The sequence below is a fragment of the Chinchilla lanigera genome, unplaced genomic scaffold, assembly GCF_000276665.1.
Source record: "Chinchilla lanigera isolate Chin_1 unplaced genomic scaffold, ChiLan1.0 scaffold00095, whole genome shotgun sequence".
In the NCBI taxonomy this organism is placed as follows: Eukaryota; Metazoa; Chordata; class Mammalia; order Rodentia; family Chinchillidae; genus Chinchilla; species Chinchilla lanigera.
This window is the reverse complement of record NW_004955496.1, coordinates 723,990-732,373: the sequence shown is the minus strand read 5'-3', so window position 1 is coordinate 732,373 and position 8,384 is coordinate 723,990. Positions and strand designations below refer to the sequence as shown.

Here is an 8,384-nt window from a genome sequence, read left to right as displayed (position 1 = left end):
CGGGCCTCGTCCTCCGCCCCCGATCCCCGTCCCGGCGGGAGCCCGGCGGTCGCGGGGCCCGGCGAGCACGCCCCGGGAGGGACTGAAGTTCGCGCGCAAGTTTGTAGACAAAAGGGTGCGAATACGTGTGTCCCGGGAAGGTGGACTGACCCTGACCCCGTTGGGCCTGCAGGGCTGTGGTTGCCACTGCTGCTCCAGCGCTAGGAGTTTGCTTCTAGGGTTTGAAAGGGACCAGGTGTCGCCGCGGGTTTAGAGCACCCTCAGGCCGGGGTGGGTTTGGTGGTTTGTTTTGTTTTGTTTTGTTTTCCCTAGCTCGCACTTTAAGAAACAGAAAAAGGTGCGGGAGTTGGTTGGCCCGGGTTGCAGGCGAGGCCTCCATGGGGCAGCAGCCAGTGCTGCGGGAAAGCTGCTTTTTGGTTAAGGTCGTAGGCTTTCAGAATCTAGCGGTTTCAGCTGGAAAATGAAGACCCTGGGGCATCGGTTTCCTAATCCCGAGATTTGGAGTGTTCGTGGATAGGAGTGGGGCGGGAAAACTTCACAGAGACTTAGGGTGTCAGAGAGCTTGGAAAGTAATTGCTGGATTCAGAAAAATGTCTTATGCTGATAAGAGAACAAAGATACACTCCTCCTCCTCAAGTGACTGACCCAGTTTATCCAATTCTCTAATGAAAACTTAGCGGACCTTGTCGGCAACACCTGCTGTATTCAGCATCTGATGGCTTCTCAAACATAAAGGCTGTAGTTCCTGCTGAGAACCAGAGGTTGAAATTTTTCATAATCCAAAGTGATGTCTTCACTGTACTATCCATTGAATCAGCCATGCTCGTTGGTATTGCATGTTTTGCTTCCAAAAGGCATTTACTGTAAAAGCATTTGAATGTATTGTTAGTATGGTCCGCTGGTTCCGAATGAATGTAAAAATACCGTTTCTGAACAGTTTCTGTTCTTACCACAGTTTTGTGTGTGAAGCAAATGGGACATGGTGATTCAGGAGTAGGCCCCACGTATTAGAATCCTGTAAAGCCATTCCTAGGAGTGAGTCAAGGACTGTGTCTTTGATTTTTTTTTTTTTTTCTGAATATGTGTTATCAATCTGAATGGACAATTTTTAAAGTGGTGAATATTTACATTAGCCTTAAAATTTTTTGTGAACACTCAAAGATCCCAGGATATTTGCTTAGCCAAATTGGATGCTAAATTTGGAAAAACAAATCAATATGTTGATGCCAAATACAGAAAATGCTTGCTTTCTGCTGTTTGTAACAATTTCTTTTCTTTAACGTTGCGATCGTTTTTGACATTTGCTGCCTGCTTACTAGTTAGGTCCTCCGGGTTAGGATAGTTGGGAAGACAGATCCCTCCTTGACTTGTATTTTGGTGGCTTTCACATTGGTTGTGCCTGGCCCAGAGGGGGATTTGACATGTCGGGGTGGAAGGGAAGGGTCTCTGCAGAAAAAGGTTGCAGCCCGCGGAAGTCAGGACTTGTGCGCCTGGCAGGTGTGCTTGGGGCTGTGAAGAAACTGAAAGCCTTCCAGAACAGCCAGGGGACAGAGGAAGTGAAGGTGGAGACACTCCCAGGGGAGCTAGGAGAGGCCAGGGTGGAGAAGGATTTGGAAGTGCAGAACTAGAGTCAAGTTTGGTTTTGTTCCTGTAGAAGGGATTAGTTTAAATAGAGAAATCAAATTAAATCTGTTTCATTTGCTGATTTTGGAAAAAGAAATTACAGAGATTAGGAGTCAGTCATTTGAGTTTTTGATTTATATTCTAACACTATATAATCTACTTTGCTTTTTAATAGATCTCTCTGCAGTTCCAAGTATGGTGAAAAAGAAATAGGTCAGAAGTATGAATATAAAATATCACAGGACACCACACACACAGCACACACCTGTAATCCCAGCATTCTGGAGGCTGAAGCAGGATTGCCACCAGTTTAAGACCAGCTTGGGCAACAAAGTGAGTTTAAGACCAGCCTGCCCCTCCCTCCAAAAAACTCCAAAAATCGCAGAAGACAGAATGAGATTACTTATTTCTTTAGTATACAGTGTATAGGCCTTTGTCCCTGGTTCCTGTCATAGAATTCCTAAACCTTTGGGTAGCATATTGAGCTCCTGGAACACACTTGAGTTTATGCTAATGAGGTGGTTTGGGGTACCCAGAGCTACCCACAAAATGGGACTGATTACCTGAGATTGAGGGTAGGAACTTCCAGTCCTTGGCCACCAACTTCTGGGCATGGGATGCAGTTGCGCAGAGATCGAGCTCTGGGGCACCTCTTGAACCCTCAGGTCTGATGAGCTGGGCCGCTGTGGGTGCTGCTAGGCTGCCACTCCCTCGAGTGCCTTGCTCTGTGCCTCCATTCTGTGGGGCTGTTATCTCCCTCCTTTGTAAAACCCTTCATAGAAACTGCTGAACAGTTTTGATCCAAGGAAGGGGCACTGGGAAGCTCAGTTTCTAGCTGGCCAGGCAGAAGTATAGGTGACAGCCCATGGCTTGTGATTAGCCTCTGAGGTGGGCAGGGTGGGCTAGCCCTCACCTATGGGATTGGACTGAATTACAGCACATTGGTATCCATTGGAGAAAAACTCCAAATCTGATCCATCACTAAGTTGCCTGTGAAAAGTGAGAGGTTTTTGTTTTTGTTTTTGTTTTTACTAGAACCATTATGAGCATTTTAAAAACACTCCTTTTTCCACAAGAAATTGTGGGTAGAGAAATCAGAAAAAGATAAAGTGGATATGGTTAAAATAGAGGTGGAGGTCCTGTAGTTTTGGGAACACAACTGAAAACCACTTAGTCCAAGTCCCTAATTTTACAGATGCAATCTTTGGGAAGGCTGAGTAGGTACAGTTTTTACCACTTCCTAAGTAAACTTGGAATGAGGACAGTTTTATGTCCTTTTTTCATTGCTCTGTGTTCAGGGCCAGAGACAGCACTGGGCAAATTACAGGTATTACACACCTGTCAAATGAAGTCCACTTCATTTCTCTGAATTTCAAATCTACATCTCTTATTAACAGACTGGGAAGTTTCATTTTAGAAACTTCAGCGTTTGGGTCGAGTAGGGAGTAGAGAGGCACAAAACAGTTTCTGTTATCATTTTTACTTGTTTTCTAAGTTTAACTGCTACAATACTTTCCCTCCATTTATTTGAAGATGATTTGATTTTACTGAGCCTCCTTTTCTGGAGTTATTTATATACTTCAGTTTTTCACTAAGCATTATAGGGACTTGTACATCTATCTGTATTTATGTTCATCTGACTTTTAGTTGAGTACTTTTTATCTTTTACTCTTGCCTTTTGAGATTCCTTCCAAAGCCAAGTTCAGAAGATTGGATAAAGTAATGGGCTGGTAGTGTAGTGATATACTGTAACTACAAGTTGTTGCCAATTGATTGACTTGAAAGAGGTATTTTAAAAATAGTTTTTTAAGGAGGGAAGTACACCTAAATTTAACAGTACACACCTGCTTTTTTTATTTCACTCTTAGGCAACAAATGGTATTCAGCTTCAAGTGAAAATATATTTTCTTGCTTTGATATACCCTTTCCAAGAATGATAGCACTGGCAGTTTTGTTATTTTAAATGCCAAAATGCAAGCAAAATGGAAGAGTATGGGAATTTATTTACTAGAATTCAGCATAAAAGGTATAAGCAGACATGCCTTTCATAGCGCAGTGCTTTCTGGGCTGTCAGTCACAGGAGATCTTTCAGCTTAGAGAGCATGTGCCAAATTTGCCATGTCCTCGACTCCCTACTGTGTCTGAAGTGAGTTCCTTTTGACCTGAGCAGCGTGTGTCTCAAGTTTCTAATCTTCCTGATGGCAGACTGGAAGTGGACACCTCAGGTCTTCTTTTGAGGATGGATAGCGCTATGGCATTGGTGTTGCTGTCTGCATACTTTGTTCCTTTGAAGCTGATTAATAGACACCACAAAGATCTTAAAAACAGTGCTCACTTCATGGGTTTATTTTCTGTCATTACATGTGTTGCTTTAGTTATTGGTGGTGTCTTTTCACCCCCACCCTCAGGTTTTTGAGATTACAACAGTAACAGTTTTCATACTAAGACATTGAAATACAACAGATTTGAAGCTTATTTTCAGTGGGCTTACCTAGAAGTGAGGCATCTGCATGTTCAGCAGTGTTGTCTGGTTCTGTTCAACGCTGGAGAAGCCACTGTTTGCTATAGGCTAAGCATGTGCAGTTGTCGAGAAAGTGTGGACTAGTGAGAGGGTAGCAGGCTTTGGTTCTGCCCGTTTACCTCCAGTACTGGAGATCAAATCCAGGACATTCCCACTAAGATACATCCCTTATCCAGCCCCCATTTTGAATTTTTATTTATTTATGGTACTGAGGGTTGAACTCAGGGCCTTTGTTCTGAGCTATCTCTCCCCCACACACACCTTTTCTTTTTCATTTTGAGACAGGTTCTTATTGAGTTGCTAAATTGCCCAGGCTGGGCTCATACTTGTGATCCTCCTGTCTCAGCCTCCCATAATGCTGGGATTATAGGTGTGTACTGCCACGCCCATCTTGATTCAGCTGAAACTTTTGTGGAGAAAATGGCTGTAACATTACTGAGCTTAGGGAAGTGAGGGCGAGCTTTTAGAGCTGTACAAACAACCCGTTGCAGCCCATGAGACACAGGTTGACCACCACTGGCTCAGGATGTGATAACTTCCTTGTAGAGTTATTAGGAAGACTGCATTAAAGGCAGTACTGTTTTAAAACTGGTCCTAGCAGGCGCTTAGTAGTGAGAGTTCCCTTTATTCAATTTCCTTCACAATGCCAAGTTATAAATTCTTTGAATGGCAGGGTTTTTTTTTTGTTTGTTTTTGAGACAGGGTCTCGCTGTGCAGTTCAGGCTGTTCTTGAACTCACTGTGGAGCCCAGGCTGGCCTTGGACTCATGGATCCTTCTGCTGCGTTGCATGGCTGATTTTCTTCAAACTATTCCCAGCGGCAGCATGCAGTCAGCACTAAGTTGAATATGTGCACTTGGCTTCATATTTCCACTGCTTTCGAAGACTGGCCACTTAACACAAATGTATCCCTTTACTGTATTTAAGTCTCAGTCACTGTTTGGCCTTTTTTTTTTTTCTTCTGCTTTCTAGCCTTTCTTCCCACAAACTGTCTTGGAAAGTTTTTGCTAATAACCATTTCTGCTAACAGGTGGTGAGCTTGCAGGAAGGAGGTTTTAATTGATTTTAAGTTTGCTAAGATTGTGCCCTGAAAGCTGTTTTAGTACACACAGGGACAGTATGATGAAACAGAGGGCCTGGCCAGACCCTAACATGTTTGTAGTAGGGGAAACTTGAGAGATGGTCAGGTGGAGCCTCAGCTGTATCCAAATGATGCTTGGTCTGAATGGTCAGGGAAGGACGCAGAGAGGAAAGGCAAGGAAGTTTGAAAGCGTACCTGGATGAAAAAGCACTAGAGACGGAGCAGTGAGAGGATGGGTTTTGGAAGTTTGTGGAGCTGTTGACGGAGCCTCTTGGAAACTGCCCCAGTGCTTTAGACCTTGTTTGGACTGAAGAGGAGCCCTGGGCCTTGGACACTGAGAGTGTCAGAAAAACCTCCTTGCCTGTGTCAGAAGCAGATGTGGAATAAAGGGAGGGCAGCTGGCTTTGAAATTTTCCAACCAAACCATATTTCATGTGCCCTAAAGGAACTTATTTTAAAATGTCCTGTAGTTTTTTATTGTGGCTAGATGTTCCATATTGTAAAATTCGATTTTTGTGTTGAATAAGCACAGAGCAAGAATAGAATTAGTTCATTTAGCCTCTAAAAGGAGATTATAGCACTGGGACAGTTGCAGCCTTATGGTAGATTTTGTGATTATTTGATCTGGCCAATGAGAGCATCGATGCCTTTAGAAAACCCGGATGAATGGGTGTGGTAACTCGAACCTGTAATGCCAGCACTTGTAAGGCTGAGGTGGAGGAAAAGCTGAAGCCTAGCCTGGGCAATTTAACAATGTAGGGAGACCCTGTCTTGAAAAACAAAGAAGGGCTAGGGGTGTAGCTTAGTGCAAAGGCCCTGGGTCAATCCCTAGTATGGGTGTGGGGGTGGGGTTGTATGCAGCTGACATTTGACAGTGTCAAGCTGATCCGCTATGCAATCTCAATGAAAAGATGCATAGAATATTAAAATTATTTCATTTCTCAATTCAGATAGTACAGGAAGTACTGTAATGTGTTAATACCATTTTCCGCCTTTATTTGACATACTTTACTTGAAACTAAGACTAAAATCTTTCAGAGATTGTGTATAAACTGAATTTTTAAGTTTTTTAATGATTATTTTTGTAAAACACTATGTTAGACTCTTCAGTGAGTAACATAAATTATTTGACTGAATCTAAGACACTCTTTTACACTTTTAATTCTGAAATTGGGTTACTCCTGAGACTAGTAGAAGTTTTAAGTTGCTTTTTGTGAGGTAGGAGTCATGATGTGATTGTAAAAACCCAGCTTTGACACCTGACATGTAGTTTGAATAATGGCCCCCAGAAATGGTGTCCAGACCCCCAGAAGCTAGGATCCTGAGCTGAGGACATACCCTGGGTCCAGGCTGGCCTGTGGAATCACTGTTGTCCTTACTCTAATGGGAGAGGTGGGAGGAGTCAGTGGAGGTGATCAGAGGGCAGAAGAGATTGGAGGATGATGATGCAGCCACAAACCAAAGGAGCACAAGGGCCCCTAAAGGTGAGAAAGGCAGGGCAGGGATAAGGGTTATCAGAGGCTGCAGAGGAGCCAGCCCTGCCCAAGGAGCCTCATTTTAGATTTCTGCCCTCAGAAGCTAAGAGAATGAACCTTTGTTGTTTGAAACCACTAGATTTGTTAGAATTTGTTACAGTAGCAGTAGGAAACATACATACTATACTTTATAGATTTTTTAACTGCAGTAGCAAAACAGTTTTAATGAAGTACAGTAATTTTCTTTGCCTGTAAATGTTATTTTTGAACTCTACAAAGTATAAAATGCCAAAATATTGGGAGGCTGAGGCAGGAGGATCGTTGCAAGTTTGAGACCGACCTAGCCTACAAAGTGAGCTCAAGGCCAGCCTGAATTACATAGTGAGACCCTGTCTCAAAAAAAAAGAAAAAAAAGTCAAAATAAAAAATTCACATCTATACATTTATTTTTATATTACTATATAAATTACCTAACTGAAACTCAAGTTTCCTATTTTATCTCATAATTGATTTATTAAGCTTCACAATTTTCAGGGTACAGTGGTGGTTTCCGTGAACCAGGCACCAAGCTGTGGGGATAAAATAAAACTAAGAGCAAAATAGACTCTTTTCACTTAACAGAGTTTGCCGTGGAACGATTCCACATCTTCATGCAGAGTTCCATCATAGAGGTTGGAATCTTGTGGGAGCAGTAGTAGGTTTACATTTCCTTATAGCGTTAGGGGATGTTTTTCTGAAGAATGAGGTAAGAGCTGATTGGGCAAAGGGGAAGAGGAAATTTTGGAAAGCTCCAGGTAGAGGTTAGAGCCTGTGTGCAGACTCATAGATGAGGAAGCATGGCCAGAATGTGTGTGGAGCACTGATTTGCAGCCTTTGTAAAGTTTGTGCTGGGGATTAATCTGCACCTCCTGCATGCCAGGCAAACACTCCTGCTTGTTTTGAAGCAGGGTCCAGGTTTCCCAGGGCTGACCTCTAACTTGCTTTCCTGTTGCCTCAGCTTCCTGAGGAGCTGGGATTACAGGCGTGCACCGTGCTTGGCAGCTTAGCTATTTCTGTCATACTCATGGCCACTTAGTGGTATTCTTGAGAGCAACTTGGAGCATGTGTGCTAAAGTGCTATAAACTGGTGGCTGAAGACAGTGTGCATTTGTTATTTGCAGATTAGCAGTCCAGCTAACTGGGCTGAAGTCAGGTGTCCTGCAGGCCGCCTAGGAAGGCACTGCTTTGCCTCCCTCACCTTCCCAAGGCCGCCTGCATCTTTGGTTCCTCGCGGACCTGCTCCTGTTCCAGCCTTCGAAGGTTCTGCTTTGCTCACGTCTCCTTGCTCCTTCCCACCTCCCTTTTCTACTCTTAAGGACCCTTGTGATTATGTCAGGCCCACGTGGGCTGTCAAGGATAAGCTTTCTCTCTGTATTTTACCTTCTTATATTTTTGTTGGTTTATATTTGTGGTATTTGAGATTGAACCCAGGGCCTTCATATTGAGCCACTTCCTCAACTTTTTTTTTTTTGAGACAATCTTGTTAGATTGCCCAGAATGGTCTTGAACTTGTGATTCTCCTGCCTTAGTCTCCAACATTACTGGGCTTGTGGGGGGGGGGGGGCACCATGCGTGGGTGTATGTAAAGATCAGTTAATTAAAAACATTAATAACATCTTCATCTACAACCTTACTTCCCCTTTGCC

The 8,384-nt window shown here is 43.4% G+C and overlaps 1 protein-coding gene across 1 annotated transcript in view; it reads left to right on the top strand.

Moving 5' to 3' along the window:
• Positions 1-8,384, top strand: part of Sec24b (SEC24 homolog B, COPII coat complex component) — a gene marked incomplete in the record, with an annotated part of 66,102 nt that overhangs the window by 456 nt on the left and 57,262 nt on the right.